Genomic DNA, 13677 nt, shown 5'->3' with positions numbered 1-13677 from the left:
TTGAACATTGAAGATCGATTTGCTTACGGCATTATTTTCTAGGATCATTGTTATTACCTAAAGTAATCACAGCGCAGTTATAAATTGATTCACAACATATACGTAGACTCGGAGACAATATTTTGATTTGCTGAATCCCAAATTGTTTAATGAATAGGTTCTTTAATTGTATATTGCTTCAAAGTCTTTCTCGGTTCTGGACTTGTTTTGCAGCCTCGGAGGTCTGTGAAAATCATGCTTACGGGAATTCTCCAACCCCGGTATTATCGAGCGTGGGAGCCATTATTAACGTTCTCTTCAAGGGACAAATGGGTACTTGTTTAGTTGATTTGAAAGTGGGGAACAGGAGAATCTGGTTATCGTATCTGAAGGGCAGAGATTTGCAAGCGACTATTTGGTGTCCTACAAACGGGTTTGTATGTTGCATGACCAGTATCCTTTTGTCCGACATGTTACTGTGAACCTCGCGGCTCTTGGCGGCAACTCGAGCGGGTTAGGGCTGCGCGCTGTATAAAGCCTAATAATAATGGCACGAATGCGCGGCTAGTATGGAGTTCTAGTTTGTCCCCCTAAGACTGTAACGAGGGGGTCTGTGGGGTCTAGGGTGGTCCACGGTCACGAGCTCGTGTGAGTGGCGTGGAGGGCCCAGCGGGCTGCTCGGGTCGCGTACGAGTTAGGAGACTGTCCCGCCGGTGCAGGGAGGGACAAATTGGCGGCAAGAGGGATCCCGAACGGGGCCTTCCACAGCGCCCCATAGCACTGCACACCCTCCAGTATGAGATAGGGCCTTATTCCCATGACTGCAGGCGCCACAAAAATGTGGGATTACCCCCCCCGGGCAATCCCGCTGCGTTTGTTTGTTAATTCAACAGGTCGCACCCACGGTAACGACGTCCGATTACCGGGGTAACCGGGTGGCGCCAAAACCTGGGTCGCCATCACCGCCCCTTTGTTCGAGGCCCTTTGAATACCAGGCCATGCTGCTCGAACTATAGCGCCTATGCGGGCGCTTGTTCCCTTCGTTTGGATAATGGGCTCCTACCAAGCTACGGGTTTTGCAAACAACTCGGCAATGGTCTTTTACTTTATTGCCCTACTGCAACCACGAATCCCTAATGGTCAGTGTGGGCCCTAAAGATTAGTAGGATCTTACTCCACTCGTTAAAGTTTATATAATATCCCCAAAGTAAATATGCCCGCCCACGCTCAGCTGGTGGGCAAATGACCGTGTACAGTAAAGACCTGGAATGTTTCCGGGGTAACTCTCGGTGCCTTTTAATCAGTAATAATCAGTTGTGTTTGTTTGGGACAGGTTGTTGTGATTGTGCGCCCTGCTCCCATGCACCCCTTAGCGTGCAGCACCTGCGGCTCTTGTAAAAGTCGTTACTGCAGGTTACAAGTAATTTAACTGCAAAGTTCGTACTGGAAACGAGCAACACAGATTGGTAGGGTATTTTCGGTATTGAGTGAGAACAAGACTATGTTGAATGAATTCCTGTCGATGAGGTCTAGCCGAAGTAAAATCATTTCGGGTGGCACAAGAAATGAGGAATGTCTACTTAAACATGCAGTGAGGGCAAAGAAACACAAGGACATTCGTCCCATATGCCCCAAGTAAGTCAAGCATTCAGGGTATTTTGTATCACAAACTGCTGCCAAGCAGAAGCGCAAATATAGCTGGAATGACACGGTTGTTGTGAGACACATCACAAAACACCGTCCTATAGCTTGTTACTGTTTTCTAACACGAGATGCATAGAAACAGGATTGATGGTGTATATTGTATAGGTGAAGACATATTTTGTCAAAGTAATTATGGAGGTGGACTGCCTGACTGAATTCATTATCCTATTGACAATATGTTAGACTCATCAGATGAGTACGTCTCATTCAGTGAACAGGAGTTTGACTGATCACGTCATTGAGTGCCCGGTCTCCACTGCTCTCGTTTACAAGTTCAAAGGTCGCAGGCTCTTCGCGTGTTAACACAGTAACATGCAGTCTTCGGGTTAAACAGGGTTCTAGCCTATCTACCAGCTGCCCCCACTCCCCACTCCTAAAGCTTTATCCTCGTCGCTCTACCAGGGAGAGGATGTAGCCTTACGGTTAGAGCGGTCGACCTTGGAGCTGGGGAACCGCGTTCGGATCTCGGCAACGACGCTCAACATCCTGTGAGCTGGGCAAATCACCTAATCTCCATGTGCCTAGCAAAAATGAATATGACCATCTGAAACATATAAAAACATATAACTGCCCCCCCTTTTTTTGATGGGCGTCTTGCGGGTCATACAGGCGTAATCAGTGTCAGCGTGCCCTTCACCTTCAGGGGACATTCCTAGCAGGAATGTGTCGTTCTGAGTGTTAAAGGTCGCTGCAGTGGAAGTCTCTGAGTCATGTCGCAGCAAATGGGGAGAAGCTACAAGGACGATCTATTTTATTAGCACGGTAACTCATCATGTAATAACTCTTTAGGGTATGTTGAAAAGGCGTACACACAGCATTTCTCAGTACAAGCCATAACAGTTCCATCTGCACACAAGAATTTCACATTAACCGCAATATTTCTTTATGAATGATAAAGATAATCGATTTAATTGTAAGTACGTTTTAAAATGTGTGGAAAATATGTACTTCCGTATATTGGTTCATACAGCTTCAAGCCTGAACACACTTTTAAGCACACAGACCTTATCCCTAGTGGGGAATTCCTCTGTGAAATACTACTGAAGGATGGGAGTGACAACCGGGAGGAATAAGTAGATTTATGAAAGAAGGGTCACATTTTGTGAATACCTTGCATTATTGTGAATTGGGCCAAACATAAACCCGAACACTAGGTAACAAGTGCAATCAATGGCATGTCAGCCCTAAATCACTGTACAGCCAAAGCCAATACAGAACATTACACATAAAATGGGATTGCTTTAACAGACATTCTCTAACGAATACAGGTATAACCTCCTAGCTTCAGGTTAACAGTTTAAAGCTCCATGTTCGCCTAGAAGAGAATGAGGAGTGCATAATGCTTGCTGCAGGGGCACAAGCGAAGTCTGGAAATAGGAACTTTACACCAATATTTTCTTTAGCGGCTTGCCCCGTGGCAGACGAAAAGTGGAAGCAACTACTAGGTGACTGCGTTCGTTCCAGACACTTGCGTCCTGGGAGCGATGCAGAGTAGAGGTCACATGCATAGGAGCATGTGGGGTGTAGCAACTATGCTGCGGTACGTGATTATGGAGACATGGTCGGGAATAACAATGTGACTGTTAAATTATATCTGCTAGGCTGTGTTTCAACTATTCCAAGTATTGATATGGCAGTGATTTGCCAGGACATTCACTGTAATAATTATTACAGCTACGGTGACAACTTTCATAATCACACCACTTTACTTTCTTGGACAAATATCACTGATTGTCCATTGCACCAGATACAATAAGGCACGTAGTCACTTGCCGGTCCCCTGTATACTGTTTCCGAAGGAAAACAGCCAACGTAGGGCATATTAAGCATAGGAAAGGTGAACAAATAGGATACTTTGGAAAACCTCCTTATGTTTGCCAGAGTGAGGAGAAGTAAGTAATTTGACCTCAGGCTAACTAAGTAATAGCTTCTGGAAAAGAGCTAACATACAAGAAAAAAAAAAAAGCGATTTTCTGGGGTTTGAAATTCACAAATTTAGTCAAGGGGAGAAGCTAGGATTGGCCTAGGTTTTGTGGTTGGCTTTTATGTAATATTGCCCAGTTAATTCAGGGTCACTTGCTTACTAAGGGCACCCTGCCTCGGATGCCAAACATTTACAGCCGACTGTTGAGTGTGGGTGATGGGCCATTCCTATGTTCCCAGGTTGGTACAATGGGCTACAGCAGAGAAATGGAACTTGGCTTTCGCGAGGACACAAATCCTGTGGTTGGGTGTTCCTGGAATGCAATGGGGTCACCTGAAGTACAAGCTAGAGCAATGCAGGGTGGGGAGGGGTGGTCCTCCCAAGATCCCCATTATTCTCCTGGGAGGGAATGAACTGGTCACGCTGGGGAGGCGGAGTCGGCTAGGCAAGGAAGACATATGGTAGCCGATCTAGGTTATGCAACAGAGAAGCAGGGACCAAGCGAGGATGTGTGGCTCCTCTTGTAGATATGGACAGGTAATGCCAAACAGCTTAATTCAAACTACAGGGTTCACAGGAGGTGGAGGGCCCTGGGCCAGGTACACTATGAAGCGGGCGCCCTGAGTCAGTGAATTAGGGGTTATTCAGGTCCTAAGGTGGCAAGATCCATGTTTTTTTGGTAACTAGTCCTGTGAGAGTGAGACCTGCCCTTGTAGCATATCAAGTGCATGCAGGTTCAGATGGGGCGTTACCATGCAATAACTGTGGTATCCATTATGTAATAAAGCAATTTGAGGCTCAAACTAGAACAGCACCCTGCGTACGGGGGGCCCCCACACAATACCCCCACCTTTCATATGGGAACGGGTTTGCGAGCGGGCGAGCTCGTGTGGTCTGAGGTTTTTCCCACAGGGCTGGATCACCGGTAGCGGTTGAACATTCTCGCAAGGGGTTCGCAGACCCATGCAGAAGTTCATGGGAAGAGAGGCCTGGGTTTCATTAGGCAAGTACCAATACAAAGAGAAAACGGAAGGGTACTATGATAAAGGTGCACTAAACAGCGACGGAAAGTAGCTAGGTGGGTGGGGGGCTCTGTCATCGACGTGGGCCTCCTCCAGAGCTGTGGCGGAGTACAGGGCGATCTGGAAGCAGATGGACAGTAAGGGTACCTCTGCGGCAGAAGGGTACAGTAAGGGTACCTCTGCCTGGCACAGTAAGGGTGCCTGAGCCAAGGACCTGGAGCCGAAGGAGGTTCCGGGAAACCGCGACGGCGCCCCGTTAGTCCTTCGGGCGGTCGGGGGGCCTGAACCGACCGGGGGTGTGCTCCACCGCTCCGCCCTGACAGGGGGGGCGGGAGTATAACGAAATGGTAATGTGCTGCACCATCAGAGCATCGTCTCGCCGTGCAAGATGGCTCCTTAGGCATGCGGGTCAGCGAGGGGCTGCCTGCTTTGGATCGCCTGTAAGATGACCCACCATAATGTCATACCTGTGTTGTATGAAATAAACCTGCAGCAGTTCTTTCCCACAAATATGTCTCCTGAGTTTCTTTCGGAAGTGTAAGTGTGTAATTGGCAAGCGGGGCGAGCGCATGGCGGTGTGGGCACTATGCCGCTGACCGCGCGACCCGCAGGGGAGCATGGGCGGGGCAGCGCCCTAGTCCCACACGACGGGTGAGCAGAGCTCATATCACGCCCCTCCCTGAGCCCACCTCCTTATCAGAGCCAATGGGGAGGGCTCACCTGGGAGGAGGGGCGCCCCCTCCAGTATTTAGCACTGCAGCGCCAGTGCTCGGCCTCCTCTCCCGCCAGGATTCTTCCTCGGCTCTGCGCTGTTCCCACCCTGATCCCTGACCCAGCAGCAGAGCGGCGGTGCGAAGTTATGAATTTTATAATGGTCTTGTTTTGTGTTGCAGGCGGAGTCACAGGGCGGTCTGGAAGCAGATGGACAGTAAGGGTACCTCTGCGGCAGAAGGGTACAGTAAGGGTACCTCTGCCTGGCACAGTAAGGGTGCCTGAGCCAAGGACCTGGAGCCGAAGGAGGTTCCGGGAAACTGCGACGGCGCCCCGTTAGTCCTTCGGGCGGTCGGGGGGCCTGAACCGACTGGGGGTGTGCCCCACCGCTCTGCCCTGACAGGGGGGGCGGGAGTATAACGAAATGGTAATGTGCTGCACCGTCAGAGCATCGTCTCGCCGTGCAAGATGGCTCCTTAGGCATGCGGGTCAGCGAGGGGCTGCCTGCTTTGGATCGCCTGTAAGATGACCCACCATAACGTCATACCTGTGTTGTATGAAATAAACCTGCAGCAGTTCTTTCCCACAAATATGTCTCCTGAGTTTCTTTGGGAAGTGTAAGTGTGTAATTGGCAAGCGGGGGAGCGCATGGCGGTGTGGGCACTAGTTATAACTACGTGCCGCTGTTTACAAATATGCGCCTGGTACTAAGCACCGGCAAAGACCTGCACAAATTAACACTGCTTGCTTACAGCCTGTGAACTCCTGTGCCTGTGGATCTCTCCATAGGGTGACTATGAGGTGGGAGGCACAAGTAGCCCCTTAGCCAGTTCAGCTTCCTCGTTGTACCATGCAGCCTTCCTATGCTCTCCCAGCACTCCTTACTTTCACACTATGCCAAAATGCAAGCAAATGCAGACAGTGCGGAGAGAGGAACTGCTTGTCACAAATAGAAGTGAACGCAGTCTCTTGCCCTCCCCTGCATTTTGTTTCAATCCCTCCAAACTAGAACCTATTATCCATTGCACCCCCCTCCCATTGCCACCCTTGCAGAATCTGCATCTCAAGACTAATGCGTGTTTCTCTCAAATTAGAGTGACCAAGGCAGGGTTGCGTTGGGATCAAAAATAGGCCTGGGCACCCTAAAAAAAAGTGGCCCACATTTGCGGATTGTGCCTTTTTGCAAAAATATGTTTAAGTATTATGAAAGGAAAGAGGGGGGTTTCTCTAATGCTTTCTTATCTTCACTGAGATAAAAACAAATAAAAATGTTGCAGTGAGGCCACTTCTGCTCAGGCAGTGAGGCCCCTGCTCAATCTGCATACATTAATGGGCGGGCACAGCAAGAGACTGGGAATGACATTACGCCCCCTTGTTAAAAGGGAGGTTATAAAGACCCATCTGCTTCCATTCAGGCCGCTAAGGCCCCACTGAACCACTGGCAGCATCTGAACAGCACAGACATAGCCAAAATAAGCCACCATGCTGGGAAAAAAAGTGACCCACAACTACAAATCAGATCCCGGCCCATTGACCGGGTTCCCGCCTTACCAATCTGACCCTGGACCTTGGCAAGGCAGAGCTCGCCAATGCCCAGTTTGAGGCCCACAACCCGCTACTGATATGAAACTGCTTTACTTCTTTGTCCTTTTGACTCGAAAGGCACATTGTTAACAAGGGATTAGGCATCCTGTCATGCCAAGGCCCTTCTGATGTCCCTTTCGGGTATCTGCGTCAAACTTAAACAATAAGAATAAGTGCTGTATATTATCGATGTTGACCATTTTTTTTGCCAGCTCCCCTCAGATTGTTTTTTAGACAGTCGCATTTTGTTTTTGCTTTTCAAATTTTTATTTATTTGTTCAATCATGAACAATTTATAGCCCATGTTGAACTCTGATATAATTTCGCTAGTAAATTGAGTTAACTATGCATAGGTGCATTACAGAGTGTATTACAGATGTTCTTGACTATACGCAGTGGACCTATATTAAACTGGAATGAACTTATGGCAGAGAACAGGGCCTGCCAAATCCATTAAGTATAGCCCGTTGTTCATCCCATCTGCCCCATATCATTGTATGCTTTCATAGACATCCCGACGTTATAATACACTTTATCTTCAGCAAACATGCACCATTCAATGTTTTCCTTCCAATTTTCAAAGAGCACCTCACAACCCCAGTACCTAGGAACGTTTGACGGAAGGACATATCACAAAATGCTTGGTTTCCGTTGGCGACGCTTCCTAAGACTACGCCCTCATTTTGCAGTTTCAGTCCTTAGTGGAGCATGTGCCAGAATAATCTGTCCCTTGCTCAAAATATCTCCAGTGTGGTGCATGCCCATATCGTATGATAGAAGCTTACCATTGCCATCTCAGGCAATATTTATTCTCGTCCCCCCAATATCATTTTATTTTAAACGTTGTGATGTAACCTCTATAGTGTATTGGTACTTGTGCCAGTTGGAATTCTGTTCTTATTGACAATTCAGTAAGGCACGGCAATGTTTTCTTCCCATTTCCAGTCTTCCAGTGAACTCACATCTGCCTCCCGTTTCTGTCTAAGCTTGCCCAGGGTGAATGAGGTATATCTTGTTTGATATATGAGAAAAAAACTTTTCTTGGTCAAAAAGTCTAACATAACTCTGTTTTCCAATGGGGAATATTACTGAACGTCAGTTCCAGTTGTCACATGTACCTCTAAAGGAATCATAAGTCCTAAGCATCAATATATGTTTGTGCACTGAGACCAAATTCAGTTTCCATCTAAGTGAACAATTTTACACCCTTTCTTCCCCAAACATCTCCCAGGGTTGTCTCGCCTATCCGGAAACTATCCATCTGGGTCGCATCTTTCTGGGGTGTTACCACTCATAGTTGTGTGTAGTGTATCAGTGTTGTTTCTACCATAGATCTGCAGTCACCATATTCCTTGCTTCTAGCACTGCTGCTGTGCGATAAGGTAAAAAAGTACAACTCTTATACTATAAAGAGCTGCCATATAGCCAAGATACCCATTGCGTGCCTATTCACCCTAGGGGATCCACCCTGTCTTGGTACAAAACCAATCTTTAACACCATCGTTAGAAAATGAGTTTCTGGTTGTCAGAGGTATATACCCTGTCCAAGCAGGAACCACAATCCTAGTAAGGGTAAGTCAGAAACACGCTTAAAATTATCCTGCTCAGAAAAGGGGGTGGTGATGAACAGAGTGTCTGAATTAAGCAGACCACTCTTACCCAGTCCACAGATCAGGGCTTGATCCATCACCGTTATTTAGCTCACTGCCCCATCCCAGCTCAGAACCTGGCTATATGCAAATTAGTCTGTCCCTGGCCCAGTGCATCATGGGAACAGGGCAGACCAAACTACCAAGCCAATTCTTCACCAGAAAGGATACAAGCTACCGGGGACCGGTTTCTGGCATTTCAGCCTCGTCGGCCCGGCTTGCTTGAATCCTGATGGAGCAGTGAGCAAGGGACTCATGTCTGAGTATACCCTGCCACACCTATAGTGGCCAAAAACGATTCAGAAAAGGGGGTGGTGATGAACAGAGTGTCTGAATTAAGCAGACCGCTCTTACCCAGTCCAAAGATCAGGGCTTGATCCATCACCGTTATTTAGCTCACTGCCCCATCCCAGCTCAGAACCTGGCTATATGCAAATTAGTCTGTCCCTGGCCCAGTGCATCATGGGAACAGGGCAGACCAAACTACCAAGCCAATTCTTCACCAGAAAGGATACAAGCTACCGGGGACCGGTTTCTGGCATTTCAGCCTCGTCGGCCCGGCTTGCTTGAATCCTGATGGAGCAGTGAGCAAGGGACTCATGTCTGAGTATACCCTGCCACACCTATAGTGGCCAAAAACGATTCAGAAAAGGGGGTGGTGATGAACAGAGTGTCTGAATTGGCTTGGTAGTTTGGTTTGCCCTGTTCCCATCATGCACTGGGACAGGAACAGACTAATTTGCATATAGCCAGGTTCTGAGCTGAGATGGTGCAGTGAGCTAAAAAACGGTGATGGATTAAAACCATGATGTCTTGACTTGGTAAGAGTATTCTGCATCATTCAGAAGCTCTGTCCATCACCACCCCCTTTTCCAAAATCGGTTTTATCCACACTATGTGTGGGAGGGTATACTCAGACGTGAGTCCCTTGCTCATTGCACCATCAGGATTCAAGCAAGCCGGGCCGAAGAAGGCTGTGATGCACTATGTGTGGGAGGGTATACTCAGACGTGAGTCCCTTGCTCATTGCACCATCAGGATTCAAGCAAGCCGGGCCGAAGAAGGCTGTGATGCCAGAAACCGGTCCCCAGAAGCTTATTTCCTTCCCAGTATAAGAATTGGCTTGGTAGTTTGGTTTGCCCTGTTCCCATCATGCACTGGGACAGGAACAGACTAATTTGCATATAGCCAGGTTCTGAACTGGGATGGTGCAGTGAGCTAAAAAACGGTGTTGGATCTAGCCCTGATCTCTTGACTGGGTGAGAGTATTCTGCTTAATTCAGAAACTCTGTCCATCACCACCCCTTGTTGTTAAATATTTTTGTCCACCCTAAGCGTGGAAGGGTATACTCAGATGTGAGTCCCTTGCTCATTGCACCATCAGGATTCAAGCAAGCCGGGCCGACGACGCCTGAAATGGCAGAAACCGGTCCCCGGAAGCTTGTTTCCTTCCCAGTGTAAGAATTGGCTTGGTAGTTTGGTTTGCCCTGTTCCCATCATGCACTGGGACAGGAACAGACTAATTTGCATATAGCCAGGTTCTGAACTGGGATGGTGCAGTGAGCTAAAAAACGGTGTTGGATCTAGCCCTGATCTCTTGACTGGGTGAGAGTATTCTGCTTAATTCAGAAACTCTGTCCATCACCACCCCTTGTTGTTAAAATTAACCTGCAACAACCCACTAGAAGCTTGGCACAGAGCTGTCAGGCTTTACTTAAGAGGCAATGTGTTAAGTATTTGCACACACAACACACAGTAACACAGTAAAAACACCACAAAAAGAGTCCACACCAGTTTAGAAAAATAGAGAATAATTTTATAAATAAAACAAGACCAATACAATAAAAATCCAATCAGTATGAATTTTTAAAGAGTAAATGCAAAACTAGCACATAGAAGAAAATAGCACTCAAAGAGTTGATTAGTCGCGCTGGACTGCGACAAAGTCAAGTATTCAGGCTGCTCACCCAGCTAAAGGACCCACTCAGAGTACGCTGAGCAAAAGTACTTCAATCCTTGTTGCAGCACGAGATGCGTCAATGATCCCAGACAGCTGGAGTGTTGCACTGAATTTCTCCACACTACTGCGGCGATGGGTCAGTTCCATTAAGCGAAGCACCAGTTCCCAGTGTGATGCGCCGGGTTAGTCCACTCTAGAGGGGTGATGCATCAATCTTCTCCACGCTGTGATGGCAATGTGTTGGTTCAGAAGTGGTGGTTCCGGGGTCGATGCAACGGTTATGAGTGTGATGCACCCATCTGGTGCCTACAACATCAGTGATGTGTCAATCCCAATCCCGCAGCAGGAGATGCAGCAGTTGAATCGGCGCATGTAATGGATGCCCAGGTTCTTGTCCCTACAACAGCGGTGATGCATTGATCCGAATCTCGCAGCAGAATATGCATTGATAAAGATCAGTGCAACAGAGTCGATGCGCAGGTTCTGGTGGATGCAGCACTTTAAACTCAAGAAGCCTTATACTGGATTAGCACCACTTTGCAGAGCAAGACTTATAGCAAGTAAAGTCCAGGTGCTCAGTTGAAGATGAAAGTGAAGTCTTTGATATCCCTGAGTGTTGGACTTGGCCCTTTTTGCTGGGTCATCCATGAACTTTTTGCCTTCCTCCTAGCCTTTTTTCTGACATGGTGTTGGTGGTTCTAGGACTCTGGGCACTTTAGCATCGCTGTCCAGTGTAAAGTCGGTGTGCTCTTTGTGGTAAATATGGTAAAGATTGGTCTACACCTGTTTGGCATATTTAATTTACCTGTCAGTCCCGTGTAAAGTGGTATCTCAGATACCCGGGGCCGGTAAATTAAATGCTACTGGTGGGCTTGCAGCGCTGATTGCGCCACTCACCAATGTAGCTTTTCAAACATGTGTAGAACCGGCTTTTTGGAGACCCCTCCCCACTAGGAGAGTCAATGCCAGTGGTGCAGGGGACACCTAGAATCTAGGGGTCCTTCTTGCTTGAATAATACATTACCAAAGAGACCAGGACAACCAGCCGTGGAGGGAAGTAAGTAATTTCTTATCTCGAGCTAAGGACAGGATCCCAGAATGGTACAAAGACAATTCTACGGAGACTGCTGCTTCAATCCGCAGCGCACACATTATTATAGTACTAGCCATGCCCATTTGCACAATACAAGTTCCTTATTTCGATAAGTTCCTTATCTGACAAGTTCTTCATCAGACTTGTGTGGTGCAATCGTGGCCAGGGGACATCTGTCTCTGATTGCACAATGTACATAGACTTGTGCTTCCTTATCCACATGGTGTGGTCACGGGTCAGTTTGTCGTGAGCCTCGTGCTTCCTTGTCCACATGGTGTGGTCACAGGGCAGTTGGTCATGACAGGCTGAGTTACCAACAATGGACAGGATGTGGCTGGGTCTCTGGCACAACTGGGGGGGTGAGGCACACAGGCAGCTTCTCGGAATCGGCTCGACCACAAGGAGCGGGGAGGGTTGTGCAAGTTTCAACAGGGACATGGAAAGCAATTCTTCACCAGGTTGCCGAGAGCATGGCAAACCAAAATGGAGTCATGTGGGTCATTTTAAAATACAGTTCAACACCTGTCTCATGCCTCTGCCATTGCAGGGTCTGTGCGCGCAGTGTTACTGCCGCTATGACATGACACCTAAAGTGTGTGCCATGTCTGTGACCCCCCCTTTTACTGCATGTCAGTCACCCCTAAGGTAGGCCCTAGCTAGCCCTATGGGCAGGTTGCATTGTAAGTAGAAGGTAGGACATGTACCTTCAGTGTGTGACATGACCTGGTAGTGACCATCAGCCATTTTGGGCTTCTCGTTGCTGTGAGGCTGCCCTCTCATAGCAATTCAATGGGGATTCCCTGATAAGTGTTTCGGTCATAATTCCTGATATGAAAGAATTAGCATGGTCAAGTTTGGTATGGTTGGAATAGTAATAATAAATGCTATGCAATGGTGTGCACAGATTTATTATCACTATTTTATAAATGCCACTTTTAGAACTTTGCATTTCTGTGTGCTATGTGTCTGCCTGCCAGATGTGGATTGCATGTCTGGCCAGGGGCTGGTGACATGTGTGTGGCTCCATGGAGGGCAGGGTGTGTCAGCACTAGGCACTAGGCTGAATGGGAGATCTGCATTTGAAGTAGTGGGAGGAGTAGTCCCCCAACCCTGAATAGGTCTGTGCCTGCCTGGGTAAATGCTGGCTCCACCCACTGTGGTGGTCTGATGACCGAGCCCCCACCTGACAAAGGAGAAGAGGAGCCCTGTAAACAGAGTGTTCCAAAAAAAATCAGAACCAGTTCAGGCTGGTGCCCCCAAGCGCTGTGCCAAGGGCAGGAAAAGAAAATGTACTATAAATATTGGGCCTGTGACCCCATGTAAATGTTGTTCTTTATGTCCTTCCTGGTAACTTGTTGCTGCTGGACCCCAGGAGGAAACGCCAAAAGGGACTGCCTCCCTGCTGGAGGGCCCTGTGAACTGGCCTGCCTGTGCCCAGCCTTTTCCCCTTGACCGTTGGGGTCCAAGCACCTCCTGAGCCCTACACCTTTATTTTAATGCTCCAGGACTAGGGGAGCATTTTTGTTTTAATTTTCAGCGCAGGAGCTGCGACAACTTCAGAGGGGATTCCCCTGCATTTAAGCTCCTGGAGGCAGGAGCCTACCCCACATTGCCACTGTTTTTATGCGGGTGCCAACTCCGCATTTGAGTTTATTTACCAGCGGGAGCCCACCCAGCATTGGTCTTTGTTTTACAGCGGAAGACCACCCTGCACTTCACCGCGGAGAGAGGAGCTGCCGAAAGGCACTGCCACGGCCTGGAAGTCAGGCATCTTGCCTTGTTGGGGCCGTGACCTAAAGCCCTGGAAGCAGCAAGCAGGAAAAGTTTGCCTGTACCAAGGCTGGGCTCTAGTACGTCATAGCGGCCCGCCATCTTGCACTGCGAGAGTTTGTGAACACGACTATGTCATAAGGGCCCGCGATCACGCATTGCGGGAGTAAATAATTGCGACCACCTAGATGCGACGAGCAGCTGCCTTCCGGTGGGATATTTGAACAGCTCGCTTTCCCGAACTTGCAAAAATTGCAATTCTGCACAAGAAATCTACCGCA

The sequence above is a fragment of the Lissotriton helveticus genome, chromosome 4_1 (genome assembly GCF_964261635.1).
Source record: "Lissotriton helveticus chromosome 4_1, aLisHel1.1, whole genome shotgun sequence".
Taxonomy (NCBI): Eukaryota; Metazoa; Chordata; class Amphibia; order Caudata; family Salamandridae; genus Lissotriton; species Lissotriton helveticus.
This window is presented reverse-complemented; position numbering follows the sequence as displayed.